We start from the raw sequence: 17523 nt of genomic DNA, 5'->3' as shown, positions 1-17523 counted from the left end.
CTTAGGTTGTAATCACTAGGGCGTTGCCTCATGGACGGCCGAAAACAATGGAACCACGTGATCAGATCGTCGGTCCTTTTTCTTATTTGTTTATTGTTACACCAAATCCATTACCTGTGCAGGCAATTGATATAAGAAATTAAACTGATAGCGCACTCGAAAGGAAGGAATACGTTGGTGTGAAAATGCGTCACGTCTTGGTTGTCCACAGCCGACGGTGGACGGTGAGGTCATGTCTGAAAAAGGAGACATGCCCGTGGCGCGCTCCAGAAATTCATGGTAGGTGACTTACGCGGATGTGCACATAGCGGCACAATCATGGTATTGCCATATTACTTTGATAACAATGAATGGCACGTAACATTGCCGGGTATTCTGTTTGAAACGAAAAAAGCGGTGTGCGCAGGGTGCGCTCATGTCAAAATTTGTAGGTTTATCGCGACCTTTTTTATGCGCTGCTTTCTGGAGTTCTAGACTACCTTTGTTAGCTGATGCCGTCAAGCAAGCTCACGCGAGCGAAAAACTCGGGGCATCCTGCATGGAAACATTGGTCCTTGTTTTTCTGCAGAACACGTAGAGAAGCAAATGTCGGACTACAGAAGCATCTGCGGGGATGATCAATTGATGTTGCTCTTGTCGGAATCTTGAAAAACATTTTACTTAATGTGAGCGCTATGCTCGAACCTATACCTTATCCCTCCGTCTAAATAAAAGATTTCCAAAACTAATCTAAAGGGCTGCTGGAAGAAATACATTATCTCTACTCAAATTCAGTCGATAACCTCGTATAGCTTTAAAATATAGAAGGGTCTAAGTAATCTGTTGCGTCCTTAACCCTTTGGCTGGCAGCTCAACAATATTGTTGACCGTACAAAAATATCTGCAAACAGTATACTAAACCAAATATCAGTTTGTGCCTTCCAATTTACCTTAATTTATGTACCTGCTGAACAGTGATAGTCACAAAAATGCCGACCGCGAGCAGTAGCCGATGATTTGGTCATAAAAATTGCAGATCTCGTCGGCATTGTCTTAGACGACGTGATGGTCATATTGCCGCGACAACTTGATCACATTCAAGTTGGGCGCCCTTCGTATCAGACACTGTGTACTCCGTACCGCGGTGTTGCCCAGCAATAACAGGAAGTGATCTTCGTGAAACGAACAGCCAGTTTGACCCGGCTCGCATGCGCCACGCGCACGAAGTATCACGCGAGAAGGAAGAAGAAAACGGTTCGACGCCAGTTTTATAACGCGACTGCCGGGGATTCTTCACGCCGGCAATGCCTTTCAGTTGTAGGCACAGGTTGGCCCTTAATAAATATCTTTGTTTTGTTAACCTCCATTCCGCATCATCGTTACATTTCTGGTGGAGGTGCGGGGTATGAGTCTAAGCCCCACGAACGAAATTCAGCTTAGCCCCGACCACCAGCGAGTCCATCCCGTGGAACTGACACCTGTGCACCAGCGGACCAGCCGCCGTCTTCGAGGTGAGTCGCTCGAATTCGGCCCTCTCCTATTCACGCCAAGGGAAACCCAGACAACGGACGCCGCCACAATGACTAGCCAGGTAACACCGGCGCAGCTGGTCATAAGCCAAACTCGCAAGCTGCCAACATTCCATAGGGACTCGTTCGAAGACGTAGAAGACTGATTAGAACTGTTCAAGAGAGGGGCGAGCTTTAATGAATGGGATGAGAGACAGAAGTTCAGTAACGTATATTTCGCTTTGGAGGACTTCGCAAAAACGTGGTTTGAAAACCACCAACCCTCTTTGTCCTCTTGAGAGGAATTTCGATGACAACTGCTAGCAACATACGCCAGCACGGATGGTAAGGAAAATGCGGAAATTGCACTTCAAGCTAGGAAGCATCTCACAAACGAGAACATGGCGATGTACATCGAGGATGTGTCCCGCCTCTTCAAGCGTGCTGATCCTAACATGAGCGAAGATAAGAAGCTGCACCATCTCATGCGTGGAGTAAAGCAAGAACTCTTCGCAGTTCTCGTCCGCAGCCCCCCCGCACGGTCGCCGAGTTCAGATACAAAGAAACGACCATCGAAAAGACGCTGGAAGAGCGAACTCGGCAATACAACCGCGAGGCAAGCTGTGCACCTGCCCATCTCTTCTCTGGAGGCATGACGAACGACCTTGAGGCTCTGCGGGAGCTAATCCGGTCAGTGATCAGGGAAGGGCTCAACAAGTTTCAGACACCTCAGACTCCACCTGCACTATCTATCGTCGACGTTGTCCGGGACGAACTGAGGCAGGTCACACGGGATCCAGAGCGTGAGCCACAGCCGATGCGGCGCACCCCAACGTACGCTAACGTACCCAGGCAACCCGAGGTACACAGTAGTTGAGCAGTTACGACGACCGTTTCCTACCCGCCGACAGTACGCAGTGTACCTCGCCTCCTGGAACCACCGGCTGCCTATCCGCCTCCAGCACGCAGTGCACCTCGTTTTATGGAACAAAGGCCCTGGAAAAGTGACGTCTGGCGTGACCACGAGCGCAGGCCTCTGTGTTTTCCTTGCGGAGAAACGGGTCACCTGTATTGTTTTTGCCCGTACCGCTAAGCTCGATTAAGGGGTTTCCCTTAAGTGCACCATGGCCCCCGAGACGGTAAACGGCAAGCAGAGATCGAAGAATACTTGTCCACGCGCCAAAGCCCCATTACTCCTCGCCAGCATGCACGACGGTAACCGTCGCCAACGCGCTACCGATCGCCTAGCCCACGCGCGTCTCCAAGATCACCTAGGCGTCGTTAACCAAGCCCACACCAGGAAAACTGAAGCAAGCGACCTGTGTAGGTGAGGCCGCTGAAAACCAGAGTTACGAAAATCCTCCAACACGTTTCCAGTGCGATGACGAGATTATTCGAAGTTAACAGGTGCAGGAACAAAGCGATTACAACAGATTTGCGGTTGATAATAGGCGGATGCGACCTGAATGCCTTAGTCGACACCGGTGCTGATTATTCGGTAGTAAGCTTCGGATGGCGAAGTACCTGAAAACAGTTGTGACGCAGTGGACTGGTCCGCAGATACGCACGGCAGGCGGTCATCTTATATGCCCCTTGGCCGATGCACCGCAAGACTTACGATAAAAGGCTTCACTTGCGCTTCTGACTTTATTGTACTGCCAGAATGTTCACAGGAACTTATATTGGGAATGAATTTTCTACAAGCTAACGGCGCCATAATTAACCTACGTAGGTACAGTGTGTCTTTCTCGACGAAAGAAGCTATACCTGTGGAAGAATCGGAAAAGCAACGTGTTGCTGCACTGCGCGTCGTTGATGATGATGTAACTGTGCCGCCACACTTCAGTATAATGCTTCTTGGGGATAATGAAACATTTTACGACAACGAAGGCATAGCGTATGGAAACATAGAGCTCTTTCTTAGCAAAGGTATTTTTGTAACTCGACATGTTGTTTACTTAAGCGATGGGTGTGCAAATGTCGCTCTTACATCGCACAAGGAACAGCTATTGCCTATTTGCACGAGTACTGTGTAGCGACCGAATTATGCAGCCAACGACAACGTCAACTGCTCTGCCAGGAACCCGCAGTGTCGACAGATCAATTACTGTCAACCCGAGACTCCCGGAAGCACAAAAGAAACAGATATGTGCCCTGCTGAAGGATTTTTCTGACTGCTTCTTCACTTCCTCGAAGGTGCGGCGCCCGTGTGTTGCAAATAACAGAATCATAACAGAGGACTCCACAAGACCGGTATTCCAGCACCCGTATCGAGTTTCACTAAAAGAAAGGGAGATCGTCAAGACGCATGTAGAGGAGATGCTTTCAGATGACGTTACTCATCCTTCCAGCCGTCCATGGCCGTCTCCCGTAATGCTCATTAAGAAAAAAGATAACACACTTCGATTCTGCGTTGACTACCGTAAACTGAACAGTGTAACTAAGCGGGATGTATACCCCCTTCCGCGTATTGACGATAGGTTAGATCGGCTCCGATGTGCAAAGTTTTCCTCCTTCCTGGATCTCAAGAGTGGATATTGGCAAAAGAGGTGAATGAGCGGGACCGTGAGAAGACAGTATTCCTAACCCCTGATGGCCTCTACGAATTTAAAGCGCTTCCATTCGGTCTCTGTTCCGCGCCTGCAACGTTCAAGCGAATGATGGACACTGTGCTCGCAGGATTGAAATACCAATCGCGTGTATTGTATTTGGATGATCTGTTCGTATTCGGCGCAACATTTGACCAACAACTAGAGCGCGTGCGACTAGTATTGGAAGTTATTCGCGCAGCAGACTTGACAATTAGGCCGGAAAAATGTCAATTCGGCTTCGATGAACTTATGTTCCGACGCTCGACATTATCCTTGCAACCGGCCGCCCGCACTCCTGACTACCGATCGGAAAACTAGATGGTATGGTGTAGTTTTGAGAGGGGGGGGGGGCGACAGCGGCATGGCGCTCACAGACTACAATTATTCCAGCGTGCCCCGCCAATACTTTATTCGTGTGTGTAGAAGGTGTACCAGTTCTAGCATTGATCGATACGGGAGTACCTATTTCTATTATTCACGCTGACTTCAGTTCTCGCCTACGCTGTCTCACAATATATATGCCTTAGGCCCTGCGTCCTGGCCGCTCTCCATCGCCACTTGCAATGTCCGAGATGGCTCCTAGCTGCCGTTCCACTAGACGCCGCTCGCCATCACCCATCCATCGCTCTTCGTCGCCACTTCGACCAGCCTTTTCAATTTGCGACGCGTTGCAGGAAAACTAAATTATGCAGCTTTTGGAGAAAAGGCTGCATTTCACGACTGCACAGAAATTCATCCAGCGCGTCCGCATATTATGCTGTATGTTTTGGTGGAAGGAGTACACGTGGAAGCATTAATAGACGCTGGCGCTAGTTTGTCAATTATTCACCGCATTTTGTGTTCGCGTCTCCAGATAGTTTCCACTTCCTATGATGGACCTACGCTACTCGCTGCTCAAGGGGACGCCATTCGTCCTTCCACCATGCGCACTGCTCGTGTTTATGTTCATAGAGTTCTACATTATGTACAATTCGCAGTGTGTGCCTAACAGCTGATATTAGTATGGGATTTTGTTTCTGCGGTGTGCGCTTCCATTGCTGCCGGCACCGTGTTCTCCACATGACCGATACCGCCTATTCGCTTCATGCAGGTGACGCACCACTTCGTTTGCTTGGTGCTCAAGACACCGACCTACCTCCTTGCCAAAAGGGTATTGCTGTAATCACGTCCGATGTCAGTGACCAAGGTCACGTGCTCGTACAAGTACGTTGTCTCCAAAGAGGCATAGCTTTTGCATCTCGGCTGGTCCGGTTTGACAGTGGCTCCGCATTCGTGTGCGCTACAAGCCCGACATCCGAAAAGATTCTCATCCCAAAGGGCACTACGTTGGCTTGCGTCACTAGATCAGAGCCACTCTCTGTTATTTCCGTTGAAGTGGCTTCTCTGCAGCTGCTTCCCTTGGCCCTTCCGCATCGCTCTCTGCCCTTGCAGCTGCAATCTGTTCCAACCTGACCCCTTCGCAGTCACAACAGTTGCTTGCATTGCTGAAAAAGCATGTACCTTCATTTGATGCGCATTCCACTTCATTGGGACAGACTTCCGTCACCACGCATCGGATAGAGACAGATGGCGGGTCCATCGTTTGCCGTCGACCACATGGAGTGTTTCTAGCCGAGCGCAAAGTCATTGCAGAAAATGTCGATAACATGCTGCAACGGAAGATAATATGCCCCTCTATTAGTCCTTGGTCATCCCCCGTCGTTATAGCTCGTAAAAAAAGACGACTTTGTGCGGTTTTGAGTAGATTACCGGGCACTCAACAGGATCACCCGCAATGATGTATACCCTATGACGCGCATAGCCGTGACGATGCCTTGAATTCGCTGCAGGATGCCGAGTACTTCTTGAACCTGGATCTGCGTTCGGGCTACTGCCAGATACCTATGCCTGAGGACAGTAAAAAAAACAGCGTTTTCCACATTAGATTGGCTGTACGAGTTCAATGTAAGGCCATTCGGCCTCTGCAATGTTCCCGCAACATTCGAACGCATGATTGACAACGTTCAGCGTGGCCCGGAATGGAATACTTGCTTGTGTTATCTGGACAATATTGGTGTTTGTTCAACCTTCTCGCCACACTTGCAACGTTTGGACGAAGTTCTCACGTGCCGTGTGAACGCTGGTCTAGAGCTGCACATGAAAATGTGCCATTTTGCCATGAAGACAAACAAGATCTTGGTTCACATTGTGATCAAGTACGGCATTCGTCCTGATCCCGCCGAGGTTTTAGCACTTCTTCACCTCCTTCGCTCGGAAAGGGCCAAAGATTTGCAGTTTTGTTGCCCTCGCTTCATATTTTCGCCGATTCATACGAGACTTCGCCTCAATAGCTGCACCTTTGAACATATTACTCTGTTCTGGCCTTCCCTTTCAGTGTTCTCCTAAATTCGAATCGGCGTTTACCCATCTGAAGAATGCGCTCACATCTAAAGCAGTACATCGCCATTTCGAGGAAGCGGCACCCATTATCCTGCATACAGATGTTAGTGGACACGGCATCAGTGGTATTCTCCTACAGCGAGATAAGTCTACGTGAGAGGGTCGTCGCGTAAGCAAGCCGCGTACTGACAAACGCCGGAGTGTTTAGCAGTCGTTTGGTCGGTATAGAAATTTATACTTTATCTTCACGGCCGCGATTTTGCCATCGTTACGGAACACCATGGGCTAATGTTAGCTTTCCACGCACACGAACTCGTCTGGACGCTTTGGTCGGTGGATTACCCGTCTGCTGGAATACGACTTCATTGTCATCTAAAAGTGTGGTAAGAAGCACCGCGACGCAGATTTGCTTTCTCCGTACCGCTTCCTGCGGCACCATGCCCTCGTGCCGCTGCTACCTTCCGCGACAAGCTTTCGGACGGTCCTTCCACACCTGTGTTGTCCTTAATCGATATTTACCAGATTCCTTCCGATGACCATGGATCGCTCATAGCTCACCGACTCGCTGACTCTTACTGTCGACGCATCCTAGACCACATTCAGGGAACTTCGCGACCGCCCAACCCTCGCCTTCGTCGACAGCTGACGCAATTGAACGTCGACGACTGCGTCCTGTACCACCATGTCTATCAACCTTACGGTCAACGATGGGTGCCTGTTTTGCCTCGCTCTCTTCCCGCTCATATCCTGCAGGCCTATCATGACGACCTATGCCTGTAGCATGATCAGTCCGCCATGTCTTCGGGGCGTACTAAAGGTCACATTAACTGCTTGGTCACAATATATAAATTGAATATTGTTATTAAATCAGGTGACAAAACCTGTAAGTGCCTATGCCAGTTTTATAATTACCAGCCACAGATGATCTTGATTACCAATCATACATTCAACGAAACATGGTGGAGCAAAAGGTAGTTGAAGATGTTTCCTGAAATTATATAAAATCTCAGGATGATGCAGTGGCAAAAGCCAATGACTGCTGACAGAAGTTCCTGACCCCGTACAGTTGCAGTAGTCCAGCGTATATAAAAATGGATATTTGCAACAATTTTAATAATTCCACAAATTATACTATTGGTGTATAAGTCTGCAGCATAAATGTATCGCGAGTTGCGGCAATTGTATTGTCTAGGTTGTACACAACAAAATGCATTCAAAACAACAAACTTACAATATGAATAATGAAAGAAACATGAAAGAAATTTCTGAAAGCCAGAACATCACCAGAACATTAGCCATAGCATCCCCCCTCCCTAGTTTCACTTGATTTGATATTGGTTTCGTTCCCTGTTCTCTCGGAGCTGCGAAACAAATTCTGCTTTGTTCGTAAAACACAATAATAAAACTCCGGATCTGTTACATGTTAATTTACTGCAATAGATGTAATTAGTCTAGTTCACTTCGAACTGAGCATAAATATCACCCATAACATGCGCCTTATTTTCACCAGATATAACCAAGCTGCCATGATTAGTTCACTGAGGACCTCGCAGAAACAAACTACGAGCGTCATTTGACGCAGGAAAATTGGAGAAGAACACGGGTTGAGTAATTACTTGCAAGGCTTCTAACCACACCGCGAACGCAAAACTTTTGTCAGACGCGGCAATTTCCGTGAACATCCCTCCCATTTCTACGAAATATGCGTAAACATGTAACCTGTCGCTACGTTGGGAGTATGAGAAGCAGCTGATAGAGGTCGTATCACTGGTTTTACAACTTGATTAGGACATGTTTATTACAAAAGCTGTGTTTTATCCAATTCATTTACCTTCGCATAAAAATGCTTCATGGCGTTGCACCCACTTTTGCTAAGTTTGACCTCAGTAGCGCTTGTAGTTCTGCCGGGCAACGGGCTAAATTATGCCCCATTTGATAGACACACTCGTAATGCTCGGTGGCGCTTGCATACGTAATTTATTACCACAGCCCCAATTGCCCATCCACTTTGAACTTTGCCTACACAGACCCAATTTCCTCGTCCTTTCTGTCACCAGATATAAAGAAGCTGCTTCGTTTAGTTCACTGAGGACACCAGGAGAACCCAGCGTACGTACTATACATTTAAAAACAAACAGATAACGAGGATTCAATAATTACTCATATCGCTCCTAAATAAACCAAATACGTTAAAACTTCGCAAAACATTCCACTTAAGCTGCGCCCGTTCCTTCTAAATATAAAGTGCGTTAAATGCAGAGTTCTCTTAAAAATTTGGAATCGCAGCTTGACACTTCCGAACGCCGCTTGCGATTTTAGCATTTTTGAAATATTTTTTTCCTAAAGCTTTATTTGATAAACACGCATTTATGATCGCACGCAGACTTTGCGTAGCGTTTCCCATAAGTTAACAAAATTTGACCTCAGTTGTAATTGTAATTATATGGTCTAGGGGCAGCGGTATAAGTATTACACCGCTCGTTAAACGCACTAATAGTGCTCCGCATCATTACATACGTAATTTATTGTAAGAAGACGCATTTGACCCACCTATTTGGAACGTTGCCTACACATTACCCATAGAGTGCCCTAATTTTCGCCGAACCTAAACAAGGTGCCCAGTATAATTCACTGAAGACACCGGAGATATTGTTACGAAAGGATGAAAGAAGAGAGGAAGAAGATTGCGAGACGCTGGCTGCTGTGGGTTGTTGGTGGTCAGCCATCCTAACTACTGAGACTCATTTTGTATATATATTGTACATATGATCTTGTGTACTCCCAACATCCCCGTAACAGATTGGTGAGAGGTGCGGGGTACCACGGCTGGAAACGGAGCTCCGCAATGGACGTCGCCTCACCGTCCGCACCATGAATGACGATGAGCACTCGGGATCAACGTCGTTGCCGCCTCCTACATCACCGTCGCATACAACGTTGCTGCCACCTTCGGTTGTCGTAGTGCGACCCAAGGAACCTGGAAGTTTCTGCAGGACCGATGTCGCCGACGTTGAAGAGTGGCTGGTCATGTATGAACACGTGAGTGGAATCAACAGATGGGACCCTAGGCTTATGCTAGCTAACCTGTTGTTCTACCTAAGAGGCACGCCAAAGATGTACGAAAACCACGAAGAGGAACTAACCAGCTGGGACCAATGCAAAGAGAACTTGACAGAGTTGTTTGGCAAACCAGCCAGCCGTAAAATTGCCGCAAAGCGGGAACTGGCCTCCCGTGCCCAATCCCCCACGTAGTCCTAGTCTTGTACATCCACGACGTGCTGTGAATTTGTCGTAAGGCCGATCACGACATGACAGAAGCTCAGAAGGTCGGGCACGTGCTTAAGGGCATTGCTGACGACGCGTTTAGTCTGCTCATGTGCAAAAGCTGGTCTACAGTTGAGGCAATCATTAAAGAGTGCCGAGAATTCGAGCAGGCTAAAAGCCGACGCGTGATGCAACCATTCGCCAGACTTCCCAATACGGCCGCAACCTCGACGTGTGAAGATAAACCAGCACAGCAGCATGCGTCGCCATCAGAGGACGCGGTTCGAATCGTTAGACGTGAACTGGATGCGATGGCGCCGGCAGTTTCCTCTCGTACAAGCCATCGTTCGCCAGGAACTTGAAAACATTCGTTTACATTCTGTGTGTGCTGTCACCCATCCAAGAGCTAACGAACGCCCTTCTACTATTTTTGCTCCACCCCGACGCTTCTCTCCACGTTATCGCAACCCGACTGAGTGCAGAACTGCGGACGAACAGCCGATATGTTTCACCTGTCGCCGCATTGTTCATGTCCCCCGATACTGTCGCTACTCGTGGTCCTCAACACCTCGCACGCCGACCAAACTGAGCCGTTTTGATGGAAATGTCCACAATGTTTCGCCCACCGCCGAGTCGAGTCTAACAGCGCCGACAACTCTGCGAGGAACACGTGGTACAGCCACTCACCATCGCCGTGTGGACACCAGTATCGTTCACCGAAAACACGTCGCCGATCTTCCCGTTCGCCGCAGCCACGTCGCCTTCGTCTCCTGCGGTGTTTGACCACACGCTTTCGGAAAACTAAGAAATTCAGCCCTCGGAAGTGGTGCTCCATTGCCTACTACCGCAGCAAATCCTCTTTTTGTGCCCACAATGAGAAGTGTCATAGACGTTAAAATAGACGGCGTACCTGTTCAAGCACTCGCCGACAGTGGAAACGGCCTATATGTGATGAGTGCTAGCCTACGTAGACGCCTAAAGAAGGTCCTCACCCCAGCAGCTGCCCGAGTGCTTCGTGTGGCCGACGGCGTCGTGCTGGTTGTTCTTGGAACGTGTACTGCGTGTTTAGTTATAGCCGGCCGCCCTACTTCTGTTCTCTTTGATGTGATCGAACGCTGTCCTCATGAAGTTATGCTTGGATTGGACTTTTCATTTACTCATTCTGCTCTCATCGACTGCGCGACCGGCCCTCTTCAGTTGGAACTGCCTCAACTCGCCAATGCTCCGAGCACCGCCCCACCACACTTGTGCTCACTTCACAATGTGCGTCTGTCACCCAAGGCAGCTACTTACGTCACTTTGACCGCCAAGCCACAGGTTCCTGTTGGTGTATATGTACTTCGCCCCATAATCGACGTGCTTTTGAAACGGAAAGCTGCTGTTCCGCATACGTTGGTCGCAGTAACTAACAACGACGTCGTTCTACCGCTTCTGAATTTCAGCTTGTGCCCTGAAATGATTCCGACCGCCCTGTTATTGGCCAGCGTTTCTAGTGGTTCCGAATTTGACATCGACAGGCTGAATGCCGAGAGTGTCTTATTAGCGCCAATTGAAGCTCACAGCTCTAGTTCCTTAACGGATGACTTCGAGAAAATGATTGCACCTGACCTCACCTCTGCACAGGCCACGGACATACCTCACCTGCCTGAACCGTACAGTGACATCTTTGATTTCGGTGACAGGCCTTTAACCCAAACATCTGTTCACCACCGTATAAACACTGGAGACACGAATCCTATTCGTCGGCTCCCATATCGGGTATCGCACGCTGAACGTAGAGTTGTCCAATCAGAATTGGACAAAATGCTCCAAAAACGGGTCATCGAGCCATCAGCCAGCCCTGGGACTTCGCCTGCCGTCCTTGTGAACAAGAAAGATGGTACCTGGCGTTTTTGCATCGATTATCGCCACTTAAACAAGATTACGCGCAAAGACGTCTACCCACTACCACGCATCAATGACGCCTTTGACAGCTTGCACGGAGCTAAATACTTCTCGTCCATCGAACTTCGATCCGCCTACTGGCAGATTTCAGTTGATGAAATCGACTGAAATCGCCGGATGGCTTATATCAGTTCATAGTCATGCCCGTCTGCCTATGCAACGCTCCTGCGACATTTGAACGTCCGCTGCACTCTCTTCTGCAAGGCTACAAATGGACCACCTGTCTTTGTTACCTTGACTGCATTATTGTTTTTTCTCCCACGTTCGGCAGCCACCTTACCCGACTTGCTGTCATTCTTGCGGTCTTCCGAAAAGCCGGCCTCCAACTGAACACCACGAAGTGTCAATTCGGGCGCCGACACATTACCGTGTAGTGACACCTCGTTGATGCATCCGGTGTCCAACCAGACCCGGAAAAAGTTCGCGCCGCACGCAGTTTCCCTGTGCCACGTTCTGCTTCTGACGTGCGCTGCTTAGTTGGCCTGTGTTCTTACTTTCCACGTTTCGTCAAAAACTTCGCCAACATCGCTCGGCCTTTGACAGATATTCTAAAGAATAACGCCCTATTCTCATGGGGCCCGGAGCAGGCTCACGCGTTCGCCGCTCTAATCGGGTTTCTGACCACACCTCCCATACTTGCCCACTTTGATCCATCTGCATCGACCGAAGTCCGCACTGACGGAAGCGGCCATGGCATCGGCGCTGTTCTCGCCCAACAGTAGAATGGTACCGAGCGCGTGATAGCTCATGTCAGCCGTCTGCTGCCACCTGCCGAGTGAAATTACTCCATCACCTAGTGGGAATGCTTGGCTTTAGTTTTGGCTGTCACCAAGTTCCGCCCCTATTTGTGCGGCCGCACGTATTCGGCCGTCACAGACCACCACGCACACTGCTGGCTGTCTTCCCTCCGAGACCCTACAGGACGGCTTGGTCGCTGGGCTTCGCGGCTCCAGGAATTTTCGTTTGTTGTCAACCATAAGTCTGGACGCCTGCACAAGGACGCTGACTGCCTCTCTGGTCACCCGGCGGACCCCTTGAGCCTGCTGCGCATGATCCGGTGACCTGCGTAATGGCTTTGACTGACATGACCGACATGCGCGCTGAACAACAACGCGACGCACCCTTACAGTCCATCATCGCTGGAGTGCAATCTGGCAGCACCAACAACACGTGCCGCATGTTTGTGCTGCATGACGGCATCCTCTACCGCCGCAAAATCAACCCTGACGGCCCTGAGTTGCTGCTTGTTCTTCCTCGTCATCTGCGATCCGTCGTTCCCGAACGATTTCACGATGCACCGATGGCGGCACACCTTGGAGTTTTGCGTACAAGCGACAGCATACGACGCCGGCTCTTCTGGCCGGGTCTCTACGGCTCTGTGCGTCGTAATGTTGCAACTTGCGAATTCCGTCAGCGCCGGAAGAAACCTCCCTGGCACCTGTCGGAAGACTCTGTCCCTTTGAAGTTCCCTCTGAACTGTTCATTCGCGTAGGTCTTGGCCTGCTTGTCCCTTTTCCGACGACGACTACAGGGAATAAGTGGATCGCCTTCGCTACTGTTTACGCGACACGCTACGCGATAACAAAGGCGTTGCCGACTTTTTGCGCGACAGACGTCGCCGATTTTCTCCGTCATGACGTCATTCTCCACCACGGTGTACCTCGACAGTTACTTACAGATCGCCGCCGCTCGTTCTTGTCTCGAGTTGTGGACGACTTCCTCACCTCTTGGGCCACTGAGCACAAGCTGTCCACCACCTACCACCCACAAACGAACGGTCTTATGGAACGTCTCAACCAAACACTCACAGAAATGCGGTCAATGTACGTTTCCAAGTATCACCGCGACTGGGACGCAGCGCTGGCCTACATGACATTCGCGTATAACTCGTCCCGACATGACACTGCAGGCTATTCACCATTTTATCTTTGTATGGTTGCGAACCCACATTGCCCTTTGACACCCTGCTACCTTCTCTGCCCCGCGTTGCAAATGCGTGCGCTCGCGTAGTCATCGATCGCGCTCTCATGACGCGCCAAATCGCCCGATCGCGCTTATTAGCCTCGCAGCATCTGCAGAAAAGGCCTTACGACCACTGCCATCGCGATGTTGAGTTCGCCCCAGGCGTTTGGGTGCTGCTTTGGTCAGCATGTCGTCGGGTCGGCCTCTCCCAGTAGCTTCTCTCTTGCTGCCAGGGCCTTATGAAGTCCCACGTCAAGTTAACGACGTCAATTACGAGCTCGCGCCGTTACAGTTTGATCCATCCTAAAGTCCGCCGCCTGTTGACGTCGTGCACGTTTTGCGGCTGAAGCCGTTCTTCGCTCGCAGTTCTTAGCCTACCATGCGCCGAAACGGCGCTTTACCACCCGGGGTCCTGTTACGGAAGGATGAACTAACAAAGGAATAAGATCGCGCGCGTGAGAAAGAGAGAGAGAGAGAAAAAAGATTTATTTGTCATGAGATTGGCCGACTTCCTCGCAGGCACTCTCAGGTGCAGTGACGTACTGTGGGCTTTGATCCACAATAGGAACAGTATGAGGGGTATTGTGTGGGGTGGAAGAGGTGAAGATAGAAGAGGCAGGGAAATGGATTAGTTTAAAGCTGTCGCCATGCGACGGCATCTTCTCTATTAAGGGAATTATGTGGTGGAGGGAAGTGTATCCTGGTATCTCTGTAATATTGTAGAGTTTCAGTGCAGTTCAGTGGTTCTGTAGGTGCGTTGTCTCGGTTGGACAGCTCTTCCAATGGCGCCCAATGGCGTTAGCGAGCTGTCGGGCTACCGCATCAGCGCGTACATTACCATGGAGAGAGGCGTTTCCAGGTGTCCAGACGATACGCACCCTGTGTAACGCTGTGGGGTGTAATGATGTAAGGAAGCGGTGTGTGTAGGCTGTCACCCTCCCTTATGCCAAAGTCCTGCAGGCAGTCTGTGAATCACTGACCACTGTGATGGGTCCATCCGGTGCCCGCATGGTTGAAGCGTGTGCGATGGCTAGGGCGATAACAGCCTCTTGCGCCATGCCACTGTCCCTAGTGTTCAGCGTGGCCGAAGCCCTCAGAATTTCTGCACCATCTAGTACGATAGACATAGGGCTTGTTTCTGTGGGTTGCGGGCCACGTCGGTGGATAGGACCGGTGTGTTCGATGTGTCATCGCCAAAGAGTCGAGCCAGGGCTTGTGCTCTTGCCTTCATTCGGCCTTTATGACGGTCAGGCTGCATATTCCAGGGAATTGGGTTCACGAGAATTTTGTTGCGAATGCTAAGCGGAAGAAGTGTGCGGTTTTTCTGTTGTGGTTTTCTTGGTGTTTGGTATCCTAGCCGGGATAGAATGTGGTACCCTTGCATTGTTCCTTGCAGACGTTGCAATGACTGTTAAGATGACCTTCAACTAGTTCACGGATGGTGTTGTGCACCCCCCAGTCGTAGTAGGAGCTGCGTAGACGCATGTTGGGGTAGTCCCAGCTCTGCCTTTAGTGCCGTATGGTTGAGGGTGTCCATCTGGTGCATCTCAGTCTGAGTCAGATTATGATAGGGGAGGTGGTAGGTTAATCGGCTAATTATGAGGGCTTGCACAATTCGGAGTACGTCTTTTCCTTGGAGTCCTTTTCGGTGGTTTCTAATGCGCTTTATCATGTGCGTTACTTGGGTAAGTTGTTGGTGGAGCACGTGTAGGGTATGTGTGGCCTTCCCATTGTTCTGTATGTGAAGGCCTAGTACACGTAGTCTGTCTACCCTTGCAATAAATTTCCATTGAGATGCAATTTCATGGCTGGAGGAATATCGGCCTTCTTGCGTTTTCTGAACACAAGCAGGAGCTCCAACTTCTCAGCTGCGCATGTGAGTCATCCGGCTGTTACATACCCTATATTTACGGCCTCCTGTAGTGCGTCTTGAATGGCCCCGTCTGACCCTGTGGTCACCCAGATTGTAACATCATCGGACCCGCCGTGGTTGCTCAGTGGCTATGGTGTTAGGCTGCTGAGCACGAGGTCGCGGGGTCGAATCCCGGCCACGGCGGCCGCATTTCGATGGGGGCGAAATGCGAAAACACCCGTGTACTTAGATTTAGGTGCACGTTAAAGAACCCCAGGTGGTCAAAATTTCCGGAGTCCTCCACTACGGCGTGCCTCATAATCAGAAAGTGGTTTTGGCACGTAAAACCCCATAATTTTAACATCATGGGCGTACAGGGCGTGCTGCACGTTCGGAAGTTTGTCGAGGAGTGGTAGTAGCTTTGCCATCGCAGCGTTGAACAGGATGGGTGAGAGAACCGAACCCTGGGGAGTCACTCATCTGGAAAGTTTTATGATGTCCGACCGAATATCACCTAGGCCGATGGTGGCTGTGTGGTCAGATAAAAAGGCTTGGACATAGTCATAGATGCGTTTTCCGCATCGGGAGAATACAAGATTATATAGAATTAGGTCATGTGAGATGTTATCGAAGGCCCCTTTGAGGTCCAACGCCAGAATGGCTCTTGTTTGAGCTTTACTTGGACTATCCACTTGGACTTGGACTATCCTGGAGGCGACTTAGAACTCCGTGCAAGAAGAGTTTGCCAATACACGTAGTCAGGGAAATACGTCTGAGATTTTGGAGGGACAGCGGTTTCCCGGGTTTGGGAATTAAAGTGATATCGGCGTGTCGCCATTCCTGTGGGAGCGTTACGTTTTTCCAATTGTCGTCGTGGTATGCAGTGAGTTGCCGTATGGCCTGGTCGTCGAGGTTGCGTAGCAGTGCATAGTGAATGCTGTCTGCTCCGGGCGCCGTGGTACGGCTTATGACGTCTAGGGGTGCCCTCACTTCTGTCTCTGTAATATTGTCATCCAATTGAGTTTCCTCCTCGTGTGGATAGTCTTTGTACTCCGGTCGGTGAGCTGTAGCAATGTATCTTTGTTGCAGTGTTCGGAGGAGCGCATCATCATCCATTTGTTCTTTGTGGGTGATAGTGCGGACGGTGTTCGTTGTGTGCGTTCTTGTGTGCGTTGGGGTGAGTAGTGGTCTGAGGAGGGACCACGTTTTGGAACTACTTAGCGCGCCATTAAGGTGGTCGCATGGGTTGTGCCAAGTGATATTGTGAGGCTGGTGGCGTATTTAGCTTCTGATGTGATCCGGGCGATTATTTGTTTCAGCCTAACAGTTGTGCCGCTGCCTCTTCCATCCTTTGGTCAGGCCTCTTCAAGCACCCCATAGATGGAGCAGATGTCTGTCCACATCCGGTGTCTCCATTGTTGCAGTAAGTTGCTTAGTGGCTGCTTTAAAATCTGCTTGTAGCTGTTGTGTCCACTCGTGTAGAGATGGGGCGTCGTGCTGTTGAGATTTCGTTCTGTTGCGTCGGAAAGCGTCCAAGTTCGCTATTTTAATTGGAAATTCTGGGGTGCGTATGGCTACGAGTTGGATTTTTGTGGCTAGAATGCTGTGGTCACAGCCCAGAGTCTCCATTAGGCTGCTCCAGAAGCATTGAGTCAACCCCTTGACCATTGTTAGGTCAGGGCAGGCATCCCTGCTTACGTTGTTGCCCGTTCTGGTTGGTGTGTCAGGTTCTGTCAGAAGAGTGGATGGATGAAGGTTCATGGCGTGGGCTAAACGGCGGCCTTTTAGAGTTTCTGTTTGGTACCCCCAGGCTGGGTGGGACGCGTTGAAATCTCGCAGAATAATCAATTGTTTGGCTTGTTTACTGGCGGCCGAAAAAAGCTGTCCGAAGTCGTCTCGTCGCTATTTGGGTGCACTGTAAATATTAAGTAAAAACAAGCTGGTTTCATATCGATTCCTAGGTAGAATTTCTAAGAGCACATGGGGAATATGGGAGCTGTTGAGCGTGTGCTCGATCACTGTGATTTGTTCGGACACAAGGGTG

General features: G+C 49.9%; 1 protein-coding gene across 3 annotated transcripts in view; it reads left to right on the top strand.

Annotated features, from left to right (window-relative positions):
• The window catches only part of LOC142590415 (japanin-like), a 160837-nt gene that overhangs the window by 111653 nt on the left and 31661 nt on the right, over positions 1–17523 (top strand). The window lies entirely within an intron of this gene.

This window comes from Dermacentor variabilis, chromosome 8, assembly GCF_050947875.1.
Source record: "Dermacentor variabilis isolate Ectoservices chromosome 8, ASM5094787v1, whole genome shotgun sequence".
In the NCBI taxonomy this organism is placed as follows: domain Eukaryota; kingdom Metazoa; phylum Arthropoda; class Arachnida; order Ixodida; family Ixodidae; genus Dermacentor; species Dermacentor variabilis.
The sequence above is the reverse complement of the archived record's forward strand: the minus strand, read 5'-3'. Positions and strand labels throughout refer to the sequence as shown.